The sequence below is a fragment of the Eleutherodactylus coqui genome, chromosome 5 (assembly GCF_035609145.1).
Source record: "Eleutherodactylus coqui strain aEleCoq1 chromosome 5, aEleCoq1.hap1, whole genome shotgun sequence".
Lineage (NCBI taxonomy): Eukaryota > Metazoa > Chordata > Amphibia > Anura > Eleutherodactylidae > Eleutherodactylus > Eleutherodactylus coqui.
The window spans coordinates 31429973-31454380 of record NC_089841.1 but is presented as its reverse complement, the minus strand read 5'-3'; the positions used below and the strand labels follow the sequence as shown (position 1 = coordinate 31454380).

At 47.0% G+C, this 24408-nt stretch overlaps 1 protein-coding gene across 1 annotated transcript in view; it reads left to right on the top strand.

Moving 5' to 3' along the window:
• Positions 1-24408, top strand: part of LOC136629105 (oocyte zinc finger protein XlCOF7.1-like) — a 354252-nt gene that overhangs the window by 228964 nt on the left and 100880 nt on the right. The gene's annotated exons all lie outside the window — the stretch shown is intronic.

Here is a 24408-nt window from a genome sequence, read left to right as displayed (position 1 = left end):
ACACAAACATAAGGTATGACAGTGTTACAGTCGAGAGCGAGTTCAGAGCCTCGTGTTGTAACCCGAGCGGGCAGATAGTGTGGTCGAGGAAAGCCAAGGATCGGTAATGCTAGGTATCTGTTGCGGTACAAGGGAACAGGCAGCTGTCATAGTCAGGATTTAGCTGGAGGATGGTAATGGTAGGTAGCAACAATCATGTAAGGAGGAGCAGAAGTAGAAGAGCTTGACTAAAGCCAAGGAGCACAATAATTACACACTAAGGGAGGGGCAGTTTTTTATAGAAAGTCCAATCAGTGTGGGGTGGAACTAATCAGGAGTTGTGTTGCAGGAGCAAGGAACTGGGCAAGGTTCAGCAGGGGAGCTGTCCAGCAGGCTATATAGCTCACTAGGGAGAAACACCACATGGAGCATGAGAGTTCCCAGGTTTGAACCCTGACAGAAAGCTCATCCCACCCCCCTACTGCCCCCTACAGGATGACCCCTGGCAAACTGATTGATTTCATCTCATTTTGTGAAGCCTGCTAGTTAGATTTTCATTTAAGGCCAATTTCTTCGGGTAATGAGATCCAGGAAGTAGTCGTTTTAATCTCTCGTTTACAGGTCTCCGCATTTTCTTTTTCTTCCACTTCACCTGCATTGTCTTTGGACAATTTTTTTCCTGCCTTAGGTCTGCTCTATGATGATCCAGATCGTGTTTCCCTTGCTGAGAGTAAAATTCATATGTTACAACAAGGTAATTATCTGGTTCAGTACTACTGCGCAGAATTCCAATGCTGGGCAAATGAAACTCAGTGGAACAATGCGACTTGGAGGAGCCAGTTCTGTTTCAGGTCCTGCAAGGTGAAGAATGCAATGGTGCAGTATGCTACACCTTGCATGCTGGAGGATGCTCTGACCTTGGCGATTATGGTTGATCGCCATCTGTGAGAAAGAATACGGGAAACTGTGTTTGAGTCTTCCTCCTTATCTCGTACATTCCCTGAAGAGGTTTCAGGTGAGCCTATGCAGATAGGGACAGTTTCTATTAATACAGAATGTAGGGATAGACAAAAGAAATAAGGGTTTGTGCTTTTATTAGTTGAGCACTTTTTATTTGCACTTGTCCAGTAAAACCCAGTTAATCAGCAGAGATGACAAGTTACTTGGTTGGCTAAGTCCAGGCAAACTTTCCCAACCAAAGTATTTTCAGGTAATAACATCATATCTGCTGGGGTTTATTTGGAAGGTGGGTCAGACATTAATGTGATTAATTCTCAGTTTGCACTGAAATTTGGTCTGAAGAAAGGGTGATTGTTCTCAGTAAGAGAAACTAGGTAATCTTGTAGATATGATACCTTTTAATGGCTAACAAAAATACATAATGTTACAGCAGGCTTTCGAATGGTTCTGCTATCTAAACTTCATCAGGCTAAAGAAAGGAACACACATCCAATTTTGTGTTCCACTATAGATTTGTCCTCGTTACACCTAAATCACATTGTTCTGGACATTGTATGGGCAGTTTTATAAAGAACCTTTATCTTTGTAAGTATGTGAGGACTTGCCTACTAATATCCTAGGATTACCTTGGTTAAAGATTCATAACCTGAGAAGCGACTCGGTTTCCGATAATACATGGTTGGGAAACCCATTTTCTAAGCAGGTATATTCTTGTGAATATCCCATTAGGGAGTATTAGCCCTCATCTCGATTCTTTGAAAAATAATAATCTGTCTTACTTTTTGCACTAGACCTGCTGTGATTTTTTTCTATCCTGTTTCCATATCCCCTCTGGTTTCATAGACTCTTTCTGTACAGACTATTATGACTGAGGCTATTTGGGTAAGGTGCAATAGTACTGTCCACTGTGTCACAAATTGTATACTCACTCCTGTTGGGACTTGAAACCGGGACCTCTTCTGCTCTGGCCAGTGGCTCTCTGCTGAGCCCTGCAGGCCTCTGGACAAGTTCCCTTGTATACATTGACTTTGTTTCCAGACCCTACCACTCAGCCCCTGTTCTAGCTCCATCTATTCCTTATTAGAACTTATTATAAAAGCCTAGCCCTGCTACCCCCTCATTTCATGATTATTCTGCTCCAAAGCATTGATTAGCTCCACTTTTGCATGCTCCTCTGCTATTGCTACAAGACCTCCTGATACTGATTTCTGGCTTCCCTACTGACTACATCACTCGCCTCATCCATCTTTACTGTAATCTGAGACCTCCCCTTGCTGCCCCCTGGCTTCCCTTTTGACTACATACCCACCTCAACCATCTGTACTGCTAACCCAGACTTCCCGTTGCTGACCCTTGGCACTTCCCTAACTACTCTCCAGACCTGTGGCTGCTACACCTGAGTCTATAATCTCGCCCAAACATGGACCCTGTAGTGGTCGCTCTTAAGAAAACACATTATGGAGCTCCAGGAATTTTAGAAAAAAGTTGCTAGTATGCAACGAGAGATGGAGGGGTTACAGAGAAAACTTCTGGAGAAGAGCTAAACTAGATCTAAGAGAGGCCTATAACCTTGCATGGATTCACCCAGCGGATGAATGGAAGACTGCTTTTAGGACAAGATACGGTCATTTCGAATACCTAGTGATACTGTTCGATCTCTGCAATGCTCCCGACAACTTCCAGCACTTTATGAATGATGTATTTTGAGATCTGTTGGGCCAATTCGTAGTGTCATATCTCGACAACATCCTCATGTTCTCTGATAACTTGGAGAAAGGCAACATCGCAGGCACGTTCAGGTAGTTTTGAAACAACTCCAAAAAATATTCTCTACATCAAACTAGAGAAGTGCGAGTTTGAACTGACCCAAATGCAATTCCTGGGATACATTATCTCCCCAGACAGTCTAAGTATGGACTCCAGCAAGATTAAAGCAATCCTGGATTTGCCCATTCCAAAAAATTTGAAGTACAGCTCCTGATTGATTTTGCAAACTTCTACAGATTTGTTGAGGACTTCTCAAAGGTTATGTCTCCCATCACCTCACTCACAAAGAAAGCACACACGTTTTCCTGGTTCCTGGAGGCACAAATCACCTTTCAGAAACTAAAGCACAGTACTGATTCACCCAAGACTGGAATTGCCTTTTGTTCTTGAGGTGGACTCCTCCAACTCTGCAGTGGGAGCTATCCTATAACAGCAAGTCAGAGATATGATGCAGCTACATCTGTGAGCATTTCTGTCCTACACCCTATCACCCAGAGAGAATAACTATAACGTTGAGAACAAGGAGAGTCTGGCCATCAAGGTGGCTTCCACCAAATGGTGGCACTTCTTGGAAGGAGGCCACCATCCAATAATGGTTCTTACTGGCCATAAGAAGTTAGAATTTCTCCTTACTCCCAAGAGGCTATCTGCAAGACAAGCGCGATGGGCCCTATTTTTCTCCAGGTTCAATTTTTCATGTCCTACCGATCCGGTTCTAGAAATTGCAAGGCAGATGCATTGTCCAGGATGTTATTGGTGCCTGAAGGAGGTTTCAAACACAGACTAAACAATTCTGTCCTCAAAAAATGTTTTGGGTATCCTGCACTCTGAAGACCTTCTAACAAAGTTTAAGGGAGGATATGGAAAAGACCCATTCTTGCATAATTCTTCTAAGGAAGTGAAGCTTTTTTTCACAGATGGGCTTTGGAAGCAAGAACACCAACTTAATATTCCCGAGGCTGGTCGACTCAAAATCCTTAAACTAGTCCATGATTCCAAGATTATCGATCAAAGTATGGTCATAAAGACTTTAGAATTTTTGTTGTGTTCCTTCTGGTAACTTGACTGAGGGATGTGAAGAGGTATGTCACCTCTTGCGAAGTATGTCCTTGGTACACGATGCCACAGGCTCACCCTCTGAGTTTTCTACAGCCCCGTCCAGTCCCATCCAAGCCATGAGTATTTATATCTTCAGACTTTATAGTGGATCTTCCCGCTTCAAAAGGGATGACTACCATCCTTGTTGTCGTGGACTGACTTACAAAGATGACTCACTTCATCCCCATAGAAAAGAATCCCGCTGCCGAGCACACCACACAGTTGATGATCCGTGAAGTGTTCCAACTACATGGAATATCTGATGATGTGGTTTCTGACAGAGGGGTTCAGTTCAGCTGAGAGTTCTGGAAACACTTTTACACGGACCTGGGAACTACCATGAATCTCTTCTCTTTCTTTCATCCTCAGTCTAACAGCCAGACCAAGAGAACAAACCAGACTCTGGAGCAGTATCTCACTGCTTCATCTCCCATCTCCAGGACGATTGGGTGGATTATTTATTGACAGCAGAGTTCACCTACAACAATGCTCAACACAGCTCAACGGCCCAGAGCCAGTTCTATGCCAACTACAGTATACATCCTGTATTTATTCTGGGCCTTCCTATCAACACTCTGGTCCCGACAGTCAATCATAGTTATAGCTTTGGCTGGAACCCAGAGAAAATTGTTGGAAAGCTTACAAGAAGCTCAGGATGCTTTTACAAAAGTGTCAGACAGAAATTGCCAAGCGGCCCTGATCTTCTAGGTTGGTGATAAGGTATGGCTGTCAACCAAGAGCTAAAAGGCTCATATACCCTCTCCCAAGCTTTGGCAAAGATTTATAGGATTCTTCCCAATCACCACGAGGAACAGCCAGGTGGACTTCCATTTAAAACTTCCGTACAGACTGAAAGTCAGGACAACACCATCTCAGGAAAAAACTAACCATCTCCTTCACCGGTGAGGGTCCAAGGGGAGGTAGAGTTTTTGCTATACAAAATTTGGGACTCGAGACCCTATAGAGTTAAATTGCAATACCTAATGAAATGCAAGGGTTATGGCCCAGAGGAGAAATTGTGGGAGCCAGCCAACAACACCCATGCTCCTAGGCTCACGAATGGGTTTCATCACAGGTAGCTGAAAAAGCCGGCCCTTCTGATGACCGGAGGACATCTTAGAAGGAGGGAGCTACTATTGGGACTCAAACCTGGGACCTCTTGTGCTTTAGCCAGCAACTCTCTCCGCTAAACCATCCAGGCTTCTGGACAAGTTCTCCCATATACCTTGACCGTGTTTCCAGATCCTACTATCTAACTCCTGTTCTAGCTCTGCCTGTTCCTGATTAGTACTTGCTATAAAAGCCTGGCCCTGCCACTCCTTCATTTCATGATTATTCTACTCTACAGCATTGATCAGCTTCACTTCTGCCCGGTCCTCTGCTATTGCTACAAGACCTCTTGATAGCGACTTCTGGCTTCCATTCTGACTACGTTACCTGCTTTATCCATCTGTACTGCAAACCGAGGCCTCCCTTTGCTGACCCCTGGAAGTAACATAGTAACATAGTATGTAAGGCCGAATGAAGACAATGTCCATCTAGTCCAGCCTGTCTATCCTACTGTGTTGATCCAGAGGAAGGCAAAAAACCCCAAGGCCAGAAGCCAATTAGCCCTTTTGGGGGAAAAATTCCTTCCCGACTCCCTAATGGCAATCAGACTGTTCCCTGGATCAACCCCTAATAGTTCCTACCTGCCTATATACCAGGATTGACACTTAACCTAATATTTATATCCTGTAATATCCTTCTTCTCCAGAAAGACATCAAGTCCCCTTTTAAACTCCTCTATGGATTTTGCCATCACCACTTCCTCCGGTAGAGAGTTCCACAGTCTAACTGCTCTTACAGTAAAGAATCCCCTTCTATGTTGGTGATGAAACCTACTTTCCTCTAATCGTAGCGGATGTCCTCTTGTTATTGTCATGGTCCTGGGTGTAAACAGATCGCGGGAGAGATCCATGTGTTGTCCCCTCATGTACTTATACATGGTTATTTGGTCGCCTCTTAACCTTTTTTCTAGAGTAAATAGTCCCAATTTGGACAGCCTCTCTGGGTATTCCAGTCCCGTCATTCCATGTATTAGTTTAGTTGCCCTTCTTTGAACTTCTTCAAGCACTGTGACATCTTTCCTGAGCACCGGTGTCTAGAATTGTACGCAGTATTCCATGTGAGGCCTGACAAGTGCCTTATATAATGGAAGGATAACGTTCTCGTCCTTCGCCCCTATACCTCTTTTAATGCACCCCAAGACTTTATTTGCCTTTGCAGCAGCTGACTGGCATTGGTTACTCCAGTTTAGTTTATTATCCACTAATACCCCCAGATCCTTTTCCATATCACTTTTCCCTAGTGGTACCCCATTAAGTGAATATTGGTGACATCCGTTCCTCCTGCCCATGTGCATAGTCTTACATTTTTCAACATTGAACTTCATTTGCCATTTTCCTGCCCAAGCCCCCAGCTAGCCAGTATTTCTGGTCAAGTCAGCTTGCTCCGTTTACTTGTCTATTATCAGACTCCTATCTTCTGGTTAGTTCCATGTGTTATAATTTGTTTTGTATTCTGTGTATCCTCGTCTTTTATTTGTTGTCAGTTACTGTTAATTCTTGGTTTTTGAACTCCGGTTCCCCTCTGACTCTGGACTGGCCTCATGCAAGTAGCAGGGTCGTCCTTTTCAGGACAGGTGCTTCGCTTCAAAGCGGGATCTGTCAGAGGGGTTCAGAGTGCCCTACCCTGATCTTTACACCTTAGTTCTGTCTGCTTCTGCATCTCTAGCCATCTGAGTACTAAGTATACACATATGTACTGACTGCCCTGGTAGCAAATTCCCCCATGGTTCTGTTAACAGTCCAGGATAAATGTGACATACAGCTTCTTTGTTCATACTGTCTTTGAATTCCGTGTTCACCAGCTACTGGCTCTTCATTTATATTGACGTTTTCTGCATAGATTGCCTCAATGTCTATGCAATTTTGATTAGCTGGAGCCTTTTTACCTTCAGTCACAGCTATGCTGTCTAGACGCTCTTCAATTTCCAGCCTCTCTGCAAAAAGCTAGAGACAGATCATCTTCATACATAATTGGCTCCCAAGAACTTCCCACATATTGTTTGATGGGTTTATCTAAAACCATAATATCTTCTTCTGGTTCAATCTCTAGAAGTTCAGCAGACAACTTGTCATCTACAATAACTTTTTCTGTAACATCTTCGCTAGTCAAGCTTCCTTACTTTCCTCATTTGCTTTAATAGCTTCCAAAGTCTCAATTCTATAAGCCTTAGAGTCAACATGACTTTTTAAAGTTTGTTTCAGCTGCTCTTCTACATTTTGAATCTCTTGCTGAAACTGATTTCTCTCATGCTCTCAGTCAGTTGCTTGCTCCTCCATGAATGGCCGCTGGCTCTTCAGTTGCTTCTCTAGAAACTGGATTTGCTGTTAAAGGTCAATTATCTCACTGTCAGTAAAGTCCTCATGCAGTCTAATTCTACCATACACCATGTTCCGTTCAATGAACGGGCTTCCTTGCTGTGGTTTCAGGGGTCTACCTCTGAATTTAGAGTGCAGCTGTAACAGAGGGGAAACACTAATTTCTTGTTAATTTTCACCGGCAGTACCAGAAAAAAAACAAATCTTTTGGAGGTTACACTTTAACTTTTGCCAGACCAAAGTAATTTTTGATGTATCCAAAATTTTCATAAATGATCTGTGGGTGACTAACAGGATAGGTTTTTGTTTTGTTGACGGAGATACAGACTGGTGAAATCTTAGTAATTTATCATCTCCCCGGCAGCCTGTTTGTGATAGAGATTTATGGCGTTAGTTTGCTGCCATAAAGAGCATCATGCATGTCTAACTGAATAGGGAATTACATTTTGAGAAGAAATGATTAAAGGTTTGAATCCTTTTCCACCATTTCCTTCCACTCATGCTCCCACAAAACACGCAGCATGTATCGGCGCTACTGTAAGAATCGTTTCTTACCTAGAAAAGTGTGATACAGTTGGCTGTAAGTAGTCTTAGTGAGATTGTTTTCATCTGTCTTATTGTAACAGATAGGACAGCCATGGTAAAAACATCCCTATAAATTCAAAGGCAATGCGCTGGCCATTAACAAAGACATAGCCGTCTAAAAAATAATGACCACCTGTTTTTCACCCTCCCTCTTAGAGTGCATTGAATGTCAATGTTTTCTGTGTGGGACACGTACATGAGCCACTGAATAGTGGGTGTTGAGTAACGTTTTTTGGTCTTGTGATTATTATCAGCAGGTACAATAGCTGTGGTGTCTTTTGGAAGTAATTTAAACCTGTACCACCATAAACACAGAAGCCAGAGTATTGTGCTGAAAAGGGTCAGCACACTATGTAGTTTGAGCTTTTTTGCGCTGTTCCTTACAGTATTTTAAAACATCTTTTTAGTCATCTACATTACACGATCTCTGTAATGCTCATAAGCCTGTCTCAAAACAAAAACATTCTGCTCACAGTAAGATTTTATTCTGTTTTAAAATAAAAAACATCTTTCTGCTACTCATACCAGTCCATGAACTCCTTCTCATCAGACATCATTTAGACCAGCATAGTTTTGATTTTCCTCAGTGTTGAAAAAGTGTGGGAAGTGACCTTTGGAATCAGAAATGCTCATAGCTTGTGGTAGCTTGCTAAGCTTCATGGATATGAAACTGAGCAAGTCTATGAACCTCAAGTTCAAATCAGGCACCAACACACACAAAAGACGTGCCCTTTGACTAATCATTTTTACATGTATTATGACATAGAGGGAAACATAGACTCAGTACATACCGAGGGATGGACTAATGGTCCCATTTCTCACTCAATATATACTGACTGATGTGAGGCCCTAAAAAAGAAGGGGAATCAAAACGCGAGTTTATATCTCCCTCTATGTCGCGTGAGATTAACTTATAGTATCACCAATTACTTTTTTATTTTGTTTGTATTATTATAGCATATCCTGAGGTCTCCTCTATGAATTATTCAGACATCTTGTAAAACTATGTGACAGCCTTCAGCTGCCCTCATGCCACACACTCTCTTCATAGCCACACCACCCTCATGTCTATTTCTCAGTGCGTCTGCGATGAGGAGGAACGGGAGGCACACACTGCAGAGGGTTGGCAGGACCAGGCAGCGACTCTCTTCGAAAGGGGTGGGCGATAGCCCACAAGGCTGTTGAGAATCGATGATAAATTGACGCACGATCATCATTCCAATCCTGTGCCACCTCTGTCGCAATGTCACGAGCCGCAAACGTGGGCATAAAGGGGACGCAGGTGCCAGCCCAGCACTTCTACACATCTCCACAATGCAGCAATACTCTGTCTGAGAAGCACGTGAGCAGGCGCAAGGTCAGGCTCGGTCCCAGCCTCCATCTTGTGTGTCCCAAGGTGCCACGAGTTGCAGAGCAATGGGAAATCCATGTGTCCACACAAATCATTCTGTGTAGGTGTTAGATAACTCAACACCGCAATGGAAAGTCTTTGAGTTCCTTGGGCTTGCCTATGCTGTCGGTGCACAAAGATAGTATTGCACAAGAAGAAATCAGTCTTTGTGCACTCACAGCATAGGCGAGCCCAAGAAACTCAGGCATGGTATTACACATGAGGAAATCAGAGTGCCCAAACATGGCAGAATTACACACTGCGAAAGGCCTCGGCCTACATTTCTGCCCTAGTCAGTCAGTGGGTTTGTGTCAGACCCGTAAAACACCACAATAGGAAGTCTTTGTGCACCCACAGCATAGGCAAGCCCCAGGAACCTAAAGATTGTATTACGCATAAAGAAATCACAGCGCCCGAACATGGCAAAGTTTCACCCCGCCAAGGACCTCGGCCCACACCCTCAGCAATCGTGGGCATAAAGCGGACTTTGATGCTAGTACAGCTGTGAACGTCTCATTTAATTATTTGCGGTATTTTCACTGCTCCAAAGACTGGATTAACCAGGAAGAAGTTCCACAGGCCCAACCTGGCGCAGTTGCATTTCCCCCTAGGACATAGGCCTCTACCCACACCCTCAGCAATCGCAGGCATGAAACGGACTCCGATGCTAGTACAGCTGTGAAGGTCTTATTAAATCAGTTACACTTGCTTTCACCGCTCCAAAGACTGCATTAACCAGGAAGAAGTTCCACAGGCCAGACCTGGCGCAGTTGCATTTCCCCCAGGACATAGGCCTCTGCCCACACCCTCAGCAATCGCGGGCATGAAGCGGACTCCGATGCTAGTACAGCTGTGAAGGTCTCAATAAATCAGTTATGTTTGCTTTCACCGCTCCAAAGACTGCATTAACTAGGAAGAAGTTCCACAGGCCAGACCTGGCGCAGTTGCATTTCCCCCAGGACATAGGCCTCTGCCCACACCCTCAGCAATCGCGGGCATGAAGTGGACTCCGATGCTAGTACAGCTGTGAAGGTCTCATTAAATCAGTTACATTTGCTTTCACCACTCCGAAGACTGCATTAACCAGGAAGAGGTTCCACAGGCCAGACCTGGCGCAGTTGCATTTCCCCCAGGACATAGGCCTCTGCCCACACTCTCAGCAATTGCGGGCATGAAGCGTACCCTGATGCTAGTACAGCTGTGAAGGTCTCATGAATGCAGTAACGCTCCTCTTCTTTGGCCCAAACCAGTGCCGCGGATAACTGTGGTAACACGAGAGAAAATACATGTTGCCCAGTGCTGATCCCATGACCCCAAGCTGGAGGAGGTGGCATTACAAGGCCAAGAAACCAGGACCAGGACCCGCTATAGTCTGTGTGGGAAGTATGTGAGCGGGCCCTGGGTGAGGCTCGGTCCCAGCAAGCACCTTGTGTGAGCCAAGGTGCCGCGAGTGACATAGCTATGGGAAATCCATGTGTCCAGACACTATTCATTCTACGTAGGTGTCGGATACCTCAATCGACAACGCAATGGGAAAGCCATCTGCACTCTGCACCCTACCCAAGTCAGTGTCTTTGTGCCAAACAGGTAAAACACCGCTATGGGAAGTCTGTGTGCACCTACAGCATAGGCGAGCTGAAGGAACCCAAAGACAGTAATAAACATGAAGAACTGACAGTGCCCAAACATGGCAGACTTTCACTCCGCCAAGGACATAGGCCTCTATACACACCCTCAGCAATCATGGGCATAGAGCGGACTCTGATGCTAGTACAGCTGTGAACGTCTATTAAATGCAGTAACGCTCCTCTTTTTTGGCCCAAAACCAGTGTCTCAGATAACTGTGGTAACACGGGAGAAAATACATGATGCCCAGTGCTGATCCCATGACCCCAAGCAGGAGGTGGAGGTGGCATTACAAGGCCAAGACACCATGACCAGGACCCGCTATAATCTGTGTGGGAAGCACGTTAGCGGGCCCAGGGTCAGGCTCGGTCCCAGCCTCCACCTTGTGTGACCCAAGGTGCCCTGAGTTACATAGCAATGGGAAATCCATGTGTCAAAACACAGATAGCTCAACACTGCAAGGTGAAGTCTTAGAGTTCCTTGGGCTCGCCTATGCTGTCAGTGCACAAAGATGGTATTACACAGGAAGAAATCAGAGTGCCCAACCATGGGAGAGTTTCACCCTGCCAAGGACCTTGGCTTCAGCCCACATTTCTGGCCTAGTCAGTCACTGTATTATTTGTGTCAGGTAATAGGTAAAACACCGCGATGGGAAGACTTAGTGCACCCATAGTATAGACAGACCCCTGTAAAATTCCTGTAGCAAAGGTATAAACAGACCCCAGTAACATTCCTGTAGCAAAGGTATAAACAGACCCAAGTAACATTTCTGTAGCACAAGTATAGGCAAACCCCTGTAACATTTATGTAGCACAAGTAGAGGCAGACCCCAGTAACATTTCTGTAGAAGTATAGGCAGACCCCTGTAACATTTCTGTAGCACAAGTAGAGGCAGACCCCAGTAACATTTCTGTAGCACAAGTATAGGCAGACCCCTGTAACATTTCTGTAGCACAAGTATAGGCAGACCCCTGTAACATTTCTGTAGCACAAGTATAGGCAGACCCCTGTAACATTTCTGTAGCAAAGGTATAAACAGACCCCAGTAACATTCCTGTAGGAAAGGTATAAACAGATCCCTGTAACATTTCTGTAGCACAAGAATAGGCAGACCCCTGTAACATTTCTGTAGCAGAAGTAGAGACAGACCCCAGTAACATTTCTGTAGTAGAAGTATAGGCAGACACTGTAACATTTCTGTAGCAGAAGTATAGGCAGATCCCTGTAACATTTCTGTAGCAGAAGTATAGGCAGACCCCAGTAACATTTCTGTAGCACAAGTATAGGCAAACCCCTGTAACATTTCTGTAGCAGAAGTATAGGTAGACCCCAGTAACATTTCTGTAGCAAGAGTATAGACGAACCCCTAAAACATTGGTGTGCCATTAGTGTAGGCGAAGTCTGGAAAAATTAGTTAGATAACAGTATAGGAGAGGGTCAGAAAAATTAGTGTACCAAGAGTACAAGTGTACCCCTGAAAAATTTCTCAACCGAGAGGGCAGGTGAAACCCAGAAATATTTTTTAAAGAAACAGCTCGCTGTTGCTTAATTTGCAACAGAGCCTGCATGCAGCCCTGTGAAAAAAAATTGGTTTCTGGTGAAGTATCAATACTTTTCAATCTTTGAAAAATTGTAAAAAAAACTATTGTAAGCAGAGCCTTTTGGGCTGCAGAAAAATTGGCAGTTCAGCGTGATGACATGATGTTTCAGGAGGAGGAGTAGGACTAATATCCAAGAGTAATTGACAAAGCTAATTCCCCCTTTTTTTCCGGTAATTGAGAATGCTTAAGAATCTTTAGGTACCACTGTTTTCCGCCGGTGGAGAAGACAAGTCTGGGGAAATCCAGGCTTTGTTCATCTTTTTGAGTGTAAGCATGTCGGCACTGGCAGTTGACAGGCGGGTACGCTTATCCGTGATGATTCCCCCCCTAAACACCCTCTCTGACAAGACACTAGCGGCAGGGCAAGCCAGCACCTCCAGGGCGTACAGCGCAAGTTCGTGCCACGTGTCCAGCTTCGACACCCAATAGTTGTATGGAGCAGAGCTATCACTGAGGACGGTGGTACGATCGGCTACGTACTCCCTCACCATCTTTTTACAGACTCAGCCTTGACTGGGGAGTGGTGACACAGTCTTGCTGGGGAGCCATTAAGCTGGCAAAGGCCTTGGAGAGTGTTCCCCTGCCTGTGCAGTACATGTTGCCTGATCTCCGCGCCTCCCCTGCTACTTGGCCCTCGGAACTGCGCCTTCTGCCGCTAGCGCTGTCAGATGGGAAGTTTAGCATCACTTTTTCCACCAGGGCCCTGTGGTATTGCATCACTCTCGAACCCCTTTCCTCTTCGGGAATGAGAGTGGAAAGGTTCTCCTTATACCGTGGGTCGAGAAGGGTGTACACCCAGTAATCCGTGTTTGCCAGAATGCATCTAACGCGAGGGTCACGAGAAAGGCAGCCTAACATGAAGTCAGCCATGTGTGCCAGGGTACCAGTACGCCACACATCGCTGTCGTCACTAGGAAGATGACTTTCAGGATCCTCCTCCACAGCCCATACACGCTGAACTGATGAGAGGCAAGAAGCATGGGTACCCTCTGCAGTGTGCCCAGCTGTCTCTTCCCCCTCCTCCTCCTCCTCCCCCTAGACATGAGGATGGTCTGGCTGTAAAGCGACATACTTTCATCCCGTCTCCTGTTCCAACCGCAAAGCGTTAGCCTTTATGCTTTGCAGCAAACTTCTCAGCAAGCATAGCAGCGGGATGATAATGCTAATGATTGCAGCATCGCCGCTCACCATCTGGGTAGACTCCTCAAAGTTTCCAAGGACCTGGCAGATATCTGCCATCCAGGCCCACTCCTTGGTAAAGAATTGGGGAGGCTGACTACCACTATGCCGCCCATGTTGGAGTTGGTATTCCACTATTGCTCTACGCTGCTCATAGAGCCTGGCCAATATGTGCTGCGTAGAATTCCACCTTGTGGGCACGTCGCATAACAGTCGGTGCTCTGGCAGATTAAACCGATGTTGCAGGGTCCTTAGGGTGGCAGCGTCCGTAGTGGACTTGCGAAAATGTGCTCAGACGCGGCGCACCTTGCCGAGCAGGTCAGACAAGTGAGGGTAGTTTTTCAGAAACCGCTGAACCACCAGATTGAAGACGTAGGCCAGGCATGGCACGTGTGTGAGGCTGCCGAGCTGCTACCAGGGTACGGCCGTTGTCACAAATGACCATGCCCAGTTGGAGGCTCAGCAGCGAAAGCCGGAGGTTGGTCTGCTCTGTCAGACCCTGCAACAGTTTGGGGGCCGTGTGCCTTGTCACCCAAGCTGAGTAGTTTCAGCACAGCCTGCTGACTCTTTCTCACCACTGTGCTGCCGCGCGACACCGACTGCTGGCGACGTGCTGCTTACACTTCTTAATTGAGAGGTAGAGGTTGCGTAGGAGGAGGGGGAGGGTTTAGAGGAGGTGGCATAAACCGCCGCAGATACCAGTGTGGAAGGACCAGCTATTCTGGGTGTGGGTAGAACGTGAGCGGTCCCAGGCTCCGACTCGGTCCCAGCCTCCACCAAGTTCGCCCAATGTGCCGTCAGGGAGATATAGTGGCCCTGCCCACCAGTACTTGTCAACGTGTTCGTGGTTAAGTGGACCTTCCCAGTGACCGCGCTGGTGAGGGCATGATTAATGTTGCAGGAGACGTGCTGGTGCAGGGCTGGGACGGCACACCGGGAAAAATAGTGGCTACTGGGGACCGAGTAGCGCGAGACCGCCGCCGCCATCATGTTTTTGAAAGCCTCCGTTTCCACAAACCTGTACGGCAGCATCTCCAGGCTGATTAATTTGGCAATGTGCAAGTTTAAAGCTTGTGCGTGCGGGTGCGTGGCTGAGTATTTGCGCTTTCGCTCCAACGCTTGTGCTAGTGACAGCTGAACGGGGGGTTTGATCTGAGTGCAGGTTGGGGCACAGGGGAAGAGGCAGTGGGGTGACCCGGAGACGGTGAAGGCCTTCGTCTCACCTTCTGGGGTGCTTGGCCATCATGTGCCTTCGCATGCTGGTGAGGCTGGTAGTGGTGGCTCCCCGGCTGATTTTGGTGTCACACAGGTTGCACACCACTGTTTGTCGGTCATCTGCGCTCTCACTGAAAAACATCTACACCTTTGAACACCTAGCCCTTTGCATGGAGGCTTGGCGCGACGAGGTGCCTTGGGAAACAGTTGGGGGTTTCTTCGCTCTGGCCCTGCCTCTACCCCTGCCCACCCCACTGCCTCTTCCAAGCTGTCCTGCTGCTGCACTTGCCTCCCCCTCTGAAGCCCTGTCCTCAGTAGGCTTAGCAAACCAGGTGGGGTCAGTCACCTCATCGTCCAGCTGCTCTTCCTCCGAATCCTCTGTGCGCTCCTCCCTCGGACTTACTGCCCTTACTACTACCTGAGTGATAGACAACTGTGTCTCATCCTCCTCCTCCTCACCCACTGAAAGCTCTTGAGACAGTTCCCAGGATTCCTCAGCGTCATCATCCGAAAATATGTACATGTGGCAGCATATAAAGGTGCAATTACTTATTCAACTGAAAACAGAAACTTTATTAATCCATGTAGCCAATTTAGGCAACATTTCGGCCACATATTGGCCTTTATCAAGCCATCTGACCAGACAGGAGATCCATGCTGAAAAAGCCTCATCATCCGGACTCCAGGAACTTTCCAAAGGTTGGGCATTGGCCATGACAAACTCCTCAGGTGAGAGAGGAACCATTTTTTCCCCACTCATGGCAGGGACCCGAGAACAATTCCTGGGAGTCTGCCTGCTCAGCAGAATATGTCATTTTCATGGAGCGAGGAGGCTGGGGGGAGCAGCAGCCAGAGAATTCAGAGTTGCAGTCCCTAAGCCGGGAGTAGTGGACTGCGTAGAAGACTGGGTGGTCAATACATTGCTGGATGCATTTTCTGCCATCCACGACATGACCTGCTCACACTGCTCTGTTTGTAATAAAGGTCTACCACACATACCCATAAATTGTGATATGAAGCTGGGGAGCCCAGAAACTTGCTTCTCTCCTAATCCCGCAGCAGCCGTCTGTGATTCACCACACCCAGGAACTCGGCCTGTGCCACACCCTCACTTGGAACTCTGCGTCCGCGTCCTCGACCCTTACCCCTACTCCTCATAATGGCGGATTACGAATAGAGCAGGGCCCAAATAAATTACCCCACTGTACAGCACTGACAACTGGGCCTTAATTCACCGCAAACAGAGACTTGTAGATAGCGGAGGCTCTATGCTGTGACTTGAAAAAAGTAATCTTGTGCTGATACCTTGAGGTAATTTACCGCTTGCAGAGTCTTGTAGATAATAGAGGCTGTGTGGAGTGGGAGAAGACTCTAAAGCCAGTGGATAGTGCTGGTAACTGCGGCGATCTCAACCCCACCAAGGAAAGGGTATTGTGAGATGCTCTGCACAGCGGCAGAGCTGAAATACTTTGCAGCGGCCCCGATAATATTACAGTACTGTTTAGCGGTGAGAGCGGTATTTTACTGCACACTCCAGCCAGAAAAAAATAATATGGAAGGCTGCAAACAGGCCTAGCTGCGTAATACAAAAATGGAAGCACTACAACTCCCAGCAGCCACCCAGTAAAATGCACACAGTGAGATGTAGCCCTAAAGGCTGGGTTCACACAGGACTGATTTGTCGCGGTTTTGCCATTGCGGTTTTGACGCAGAAGAACTGCTTCTGCGGCAAAACCGCTTCAAATGTTAATTTGAGCTTGCGGATTTTGCTGCGGATTTTCGTGCGGAAAAATCTGCAAGCGTTTTTTTCCGCAGCGCTTTTTTACTTTTTGCCGCGTATTTGGTGCGGTTTTGGCTGCATCCATAGAGGTCTATGGACAAAAAAGCGCTGCGGAAAAGACCAAAGAATGGACATGCTGCATCTTTTAAAACCAGGAAGCAATTGCATTTCCGCACTGTGGCTGTGCGGAACAAATCCATCCTGTGAGAACAGCTTTTTTCCAAAACTCATTTGTGCTGCATTGCCCTGCAAACGCAGCGGTTTTGCCGCAGAGCGGATATGCAACGGCAATCCGCCCTGCGTTGTGGTGGAAGCCCAGTATATATCTATATGGATCGGTGGGCCTTGGCAGTAGACAGTTGTCAATTTAACATTCTGTATACATATTTGCTTTCTGTCTTGCTACAAATATAATGTTCTTACAGTTATGCAATAGGTACTTCCGCTTATATGAAATATCTGTTTTATAAACTCTGCTGGATGGAATTTAGCACGCAACCAAGATATAAATATATCTGTTTGTCCGGTTGCATGGGTGATTAAAGGAACTAGGAAGTAGACAATGAACCGAATCTGAGACAAGCTTCCGCTTTCAAGTTACCGCGAAAATTTCCCCAGCGACTTTACTGGAAACGTATGCAAATAACAATAAAGCTTCAGATCCGGGAGACCAGTCTTAGTTTTGCCAAGGACATTACTCTGGTTAGGGCTAGTGAGAGAGGAGGGTGGCAACTGGAATCCTTAGTCGGAAGAATATGGGGTACCAGAAGTGATTGAGTCAAACAAAGGTACACACTTCACAGGTGAAATAATGCAACACATCATGTCTGTTTTGGGTATATTTCAGGCTTTTCACACACCCTACCATCCACAGAGTAGTGGGAAAGTAGATACAAAAGGCAATAGAGAAAATGGGTAAATTTTGAATTGAGTGTCTTTCATTAGTTTTTCTTTTTCCCAGGAGGGGACATGCCACAGTAGCTGAATTTGGGGAATGATTTTCTTGTTAATTTTGTCATAGGTCTCTCCAAGGAATTGTTAGTAATGCATTCTGCAGTCTCTGCTTTTCCCCAGGTCCTACAGATGAGTGTCACAATCTAAAACCAGGTGACAGGGTCTATGTGGAAAAGTTTAAGAGAGAAACCCTGTTTGAATGTCCCTACCAGATGTTGTTCACCACCCCAACTGCAGTCAAGCTCAAAGGAAACCCCACTTGGATCCACACTTCGCACTGAAAAAAACTAATGATCCTGCATATCCTTTACATGCTATAATGTGGTACAATTCCTCTAACACACACCTTTGATCCACATGTACACATAGATGTAATAGGAGTGCCAAGGGGGAGCGAGATTAATTTAATTCTAGAGATCAGGTTATTTGCTTTTGTCACTGTTAATAATAATGTAGATTGGATGAATTATATCTCTTACAATCAGCAGAGGTTTGTAAACTACACCAGAGATGCTTTGCAAGGGTTAGCTAACCAGTTAGGGCCCACTGCATCCATGGCATTCCAAAATAGAGTGGCCGTGGATATGATTTTCGCAGGAAGAGGTGGGGTATGTAATTTCCTGTACGTGTATTCTCCCTCTAATGTGACCAATGTTTCCCTTGTTTGAAAAAGATGAAGAGCCAGTTCCGATAATGCCAACCACATACGCTACCAAAGAAAAGGAGAAATGTACTAGTACTGTGCCTGGCCCGATCTCCTAAGATGGATTGTCAGTGGAATTCCCATTTGCCAAGGGATAGTGCAGAAGACCTTAGGTTCCGGCGAGGGCACACCCTGTGGGGTGTTAACTTGTACAGATAGAGGGTATGGATGCCCGGAAATGAGCCCAGGGAATCCATGGCCTCCCTCTGAGGTGAGGTAGGGATCCCCCCCCCCCCCTAGGAGTAGGGACTTACGGGCAGTGGGAAAACCCTGACGCAAGGGTGAGGCGACCTGGACGTGTTCACCATTAGGACTATCTCCAGGAGGGACAATGGTGTGGGTGAAGATTAGGGAGTCCCACGCCGTGCGTACCTGTGCACACTACTAGTATGTACTTCTAGTACAGCACATTAGAGTGAGAAGAGAGGCTCCTGGTGATAGTTTTGATCTACACGTATACATTGACATCATAGGACAGCCAAGGGGGGTACCTGACAAGTTTTAAAAATTAGAGACCAAGTTAAAACTAGATTCGAGTCCATTTTCCCCGATCATTAGGGTAAATAAATGTTGACTGGATTAATTATGTTTATTATAATTAACAGCGGTTTATAAATTATACTAGAGATGCCTTATAGGGACTAGTCGACCAATAGAACCTACCTCGACTACGACTTTTCAAAATAGAATGGCACTAGGTACGATTTTAGCCAAAAAAGGGATTGTCTGTAAGATGATAGGGGAGACTTGTACCTACATTCCAGACAAAACGTGACCCGCGGGTAAAGACGCAGTTGCCATTAAGAAGCTGACCGCACTAACTAAAAAGAGCTAACCTTAGTCTGTTTTCCTCAGTAAGATACCTAACAGGAGAAGGGAAAAATATAGGAAAATAAGTTTTAAAACGTTGTGTATTTAGAACACTGTGATAGATTTTCGCTAAGATTTTGCTTTATTTTATCTGCAGTGCACTCTGCTTATGTCCACGCAACATGCCGGTGTTACAACGCCCCTGGTCCTGTTACCTTGCCGCTTCTGGAAAAGGGAAGTGGGAATAATCAGCTTGTAGCTCTTTCCTTCCAGACTAATATATATGATAATGCACGTACTAATAAGACAGGGGTTCAGTCATATTGATCAGTAATTAGATAGTCCTGATTTTGCACTCTTGTTGATGAATCGAGGTAACGTCAAGAAGGCGGGGTTCTATACAAGTTATGCAGTGTTTACCTGAAATAGTAAAAGTCGCACCTCTCCTAACCTGATTATGTTTGTCACCTTTATAGTCATCCTAATTTCTGTTTGTTGTTGCATACAGTGTATTCCGACCCTGATGACTGCCTGGTCCACCTGTCCCACTACGACGTCCAACAAAAAGCCCACTGTCAGCGCAACCGTCGTCATCATGGATCCGGAATGTGATGATGTCGAACCATCCTATACCCCCATGACAGCAATAGCTCCAGTGTACAACACAATGCGAGTCTAGGGTCAGCGGTGGGGGATTGGGGTGGGATGGAGCAGGGCGAGTTTAGTGAAACAGATAGTTTCAAGGGGGGGTCTGTGGTGGAAGTCCAGTATATATCTATATGGATCGGTGGGCCTTGGCAGTAGACAGTTGTCAATTTAACATTCTGTATACATATTTGCTTTCTGTCTTGCTACAAATATAATGTTCTTACAGTTATGCAATAGGTACTTCCGCTTATATGAAATATCTGTTTTATAAACTCTGCTGGATGGAATTTAGCACGCAACCAAGATATAAATATATCTGTTTGTCCGGTTGCATGGGTGATTAAAGGAACTAGGAAGTAGACAATGAACCGAATCTGAGACAAGCTTCCGCTTTCAAGTTACCGCGAAAATTTCCCCAGCGACTTTACTGGAAACGTATGCAAATAACATGGGAGGTTTGTGCAATTTATAGTTCATGATGTAACATCCAATCATATCGAAGGAACCCCACGTGGCTCCAAGACAACCCACTCATTTCATCCACCACCTGATGGCCAATCACAGATGACCGGAGGATGGAAGAATTGCAAGATGCTTATCCAATAATTAAACAATACGTTGTATCTATGTAATCTTTGACCTGCCCAGATGGGCGGATGTGTTAAACTCTTAAAATAGGCTACACGCCGATCATTAAAGTTAGAATTGAGGAAGCTATACATGCTGAACCTCGTGTCAGTGTGAAAACTTCTTATGCGCGTATAATCAATTCAGAATCGATCTGGAAGGGTGTGATCATTCCTAATTGAGTAAGGCGTGATTCCGCAAAGGAAATCCACCACAGCGTGAACCCAGCTGTACACAAGTACATAGGAGCTGACGGGCTGCATTAGCCTTCTCGCTCCATCAGTGCAGGGCAAGTGATTCCCCCCCCCCCTCTCTTGCCCCCAATTCTCTATCCCCCCCCCCCCCCCTCTCTCTTGCCCACCATTCTCTATCCCCCTCCCTCTCTCCAATCACTTTACAAGTATGTATGAGCTGACAGGCTTCACTACACCCTTCAGAGCAGGACGAGTGATGCACTCACTTGCTGCACACAGGGTTACAAGCTGACAGGCTTCAGTGCAGGACACGACAGCCGGCTCCCCCTCCCTCCAGGCTTCAGTGCAGGACACGACAGCCGGCTCCCCCTCCCTCCAGGCTTCAGTGCAGGACACGACAGCCGGCTCCCCCTCCCTCCAGGCTTCAGTGCAGGACACGACAGCCGGCTCCCCCTCCCTCCATGCAGGACATGACAGCCGGCTCCCCCTCCCTCCGTGCAGGACGCGACAGCCGGCTCCCCCTCCCTCCGTGCAGGACGCGACAGCCGGCTCCCCCTCCCTCCGTGCAGGACGCGACAGCCGGCTCCCCCTCCCTCCGTGCAGGACGCGACAGCCGGCTCCCCCTCCCTCCGTGCAGGACGCGACAGCCGGCTCCCCCTCCCTCCGTGCAGGACGCGACAGCCGGCTCCCCCTCCCTCCGTGCAGGACGCGACAGCCGGCTCCCCCTCCCTCCGTGCAGGACGCGACAGCCGGCTCCCCCTCCCTCCGTGCAGGACGCGACAGCCGGCTCCCCCTCCCTCCGTGCAGGACACACAGCCGGCTCCCCTTCCCTCCTCCACAGCCTTACAGCGCTGTACAAGTATGTAGGGGCTGACAAGCTTTCACTAGCAGCGTGCAGTCATACCAGGATGCCTTTCTGGTCTAAGGTCATGTGACCAGCATCATGGGAGTGAGCACACTGGTCACATGACCTTAGACCAGAAAGGCATCATGGGAAGTGTAAGGACGGCGGCCATCTTGGATTTATTCAGTTTCACAGGGAGAAGATAAGAGAAAAGGTAAGTGAGGAAAATGTGTTATAATAATGGGGTGTGCTATAATAACAGTGTGTTATAATGGTGTGTGTGTAATAATAACGGTGTGCCGTGTGTTATAAGGGCGTGTTGTGTGTTATAATGGTGTGTGTAATAACGGGGTGTGCGTGTAATAATAACGGGGTGTGTTATAATAATGGTGTGCATTATAATAATGGTGTGCGTGTTATAATGGTGTGTGTGTAATAATAACGGTGTGTGTAATAATGGTGTGTGTGTAATAATAATGGTGTGTGTGTGTTATAATAACGGGGTGTGTGTGTTATAATAATGGTGTGTGTGTTATAATAATGGTGTGTGTGTGTAATTATAATGGGGTGTGTGTGTAATAATAATGGGGTGTGTGTGTAATAATAACGGTGTGTGTGTGTTATAATAACGGGGTGTGTGTGTTATAATAATGGTGTGTGTGTTATAATAATGGTGTGTGTGTGTTATAATAACGGTGTGTGTTATAATAACGGGGTGTGTGTGTTATAATAATGGTGTGTGTGTAATAATAATGGTGTGTGTGTGTAATAATAACGGGGTGTGTGTTATAATAATGGTGTGTGTAATAATAATGGTGTGTGTGTGTTATAATAACGGGGTGTGTGTGTTATAATAATGGTGTGTGTGTGTAATAATAATGGTGTGTGTGTGTAATAATAACGGGGTGTGTGTTATAATAACGGGGTGTGTGTTATAATAATGGTGTGTGTGTAATAATAATGGTGTGTGTGTAATAATAATGGTGTGTGTGTAATAATAACGGGGTGTGTGTGTAATAATAATGGTGTGTGTGTTATAATGGGGTGTGTGTGTTATAATGGGGTGTGTGTGTTATAACGGGGTGTGTGTGTAATAATAATGGCGTGTGTGTTTAGAATAATGGTGTGTGTGTTATAATGGGGTGTGTTATAATAACGGGGGGTGTGTTATAATAATGGTGTGTGTGTGTTATTTCTCCTTTGCCCCGGACTTTTATTGCTCGATGACCCCCATGTGATGGGATGCCACGAATGGAGAGAAGGTAAAGGGGGGGGGGGGGGGGGGGGATATATAAACTACGAGTGGTGGCTGCAGGTGACATTTTTCTTAATGACTCTGTGACCTTTAATGAAGTCCCCCCGTTGTTATGTTATATTGGTCTATGCACATCTCGAGAGGATTCATATGAGAGAGACTATGGGGGGGTAAGTTGGGGGGTTATATGTGCAAGGATGCTTTTATATGTCAAATGTAAACTGCAAACGTTTATTAAAAACATTTAATTAAAAAAAAAAAGAAACTGTAATGGGATGAAGTGCCTCCAGGGGTTGTTCAAGGGGAAGAAGTGCCTCCAGGGGTTGTCCAAGGGGAAGAAGTGCCTCCAGGGGTTGTCCAAGGGGAAGAAGTGCCTCCAGGGGTTGTCCAAGGGGAAGAAGTGCCTCCAGGGGTTGTCCAAGGGGAAGAAGTGCCTCCAGGGGTTGTCCAAGGGGAAGAAGTGCCTCCAGGGGTTGTCCAAGGGGAAGAAGTGCCTCCAGGGGTTGTCCAAGGGGAAGAAGTGCCTCCAGGGGTTGTCCAAGGGGAAGAAGTGCCTCCAGGGGTTGTCCAAGGGGAAGAAGTGCCTCCAGGGGTTGTCCAAGGGGAAGAAGTGCCTCCAGGGGTTGTCCAAGGGGAAGAAGTGACTCCAGGGGTTGTCCAAGGGGAAGAAGTGACTCCAGGGGTTGTCCAAGGGGAAGAAGTGACTCCAGGGGTTGTCCAAGGGGAAGAAGTGCCTCCAGGGGTTGTCCAAGGGGAAGAAGTGCCTCCAGGGGTTGTCCAAGGGGAAGAAGTGCCTCCAGGGGTTGTCCAAGGGGAAGAAGTGCCTCCAGGGGTTGTCCAAGGGGAAGAAGTGCCTCCAGGGGTTGTCCAAGGGGAAGAAGTGCCTCCAGGGGTTGTCCAAGGGGAAGAAGTGCCTCCAGGGGTTGTCCAAGGGGAAGAAGTGCCTCCAGGGGTTGTCCAAGGGGAAGAAGTGCCTCCAGGGGTTGTCCAAGGGGAAGAAGTGCCTCCAGGGGTTGTCCAAGGGGAAGAAGTGCCTCCAGGGGTTGTCCAAGGGGAAGAAGTGCCTCCAGGGGTTGTCCAAGGGGAAGAAGTGCCTCCAGGGGTTGTCCAAGGGGATGAAGTGCCTCCAGGGGTTGTCCAAGGGGATGAAGTGCCTCCAGGGGTTGTCCAAGGGGATGAAGTGCCTCCAGGGGTTGTCCAAGGGGATGAAGTGCCTCCAGGGGTTGTCCAAGGGGAAGAAGTGCCTCCAGGGGTTGTCCAAGGGGAAGAAGTGCCTCCAGGGGTTGTCCAAGGGGAAGAAGTGCCTCCAGGGGTTGTCCAAGGGGAAGAAGTGCCTCCAGGGGTTGTCCAAGGGGAAGAAGTGCCTCCAGGGGTTGTCCAAGGGGAAGAAGTGCCTCCAGGGGTTGTCCAAGGGGAAGAAGTGCCTCCAGGGGTTGTCCAAGGGGAAGAAGTGCCTCCAGGGGTTGTCCAAGGGGAAGAAGTGCCTCCAGGGGTTGTCCAAGGGGAAGAAGTGCCTCCAGGGGTTGTCCAAGGGGAAGAAGTGCCTCCAGGGGTTGTCCAAGGGGAAGAAGTGCCTCCAGGGGTTGTCCAAGGGGAAGAAGTGCCTCCAGGGGTTGTCCAAGGGGAAGAAGTGCCTCCAGGGGTTGTCCAAGGGGAAGAAGTGCCTCCAGTGGTTGTCCAAGGGGAAGAAGTGCCTCCAGGGGTTGTCCAAGGGGAAGAAGTGCCTCCAGGGGTTGTCCAAGGGGAAGAAGTGCCTCCAGGGGTTGTC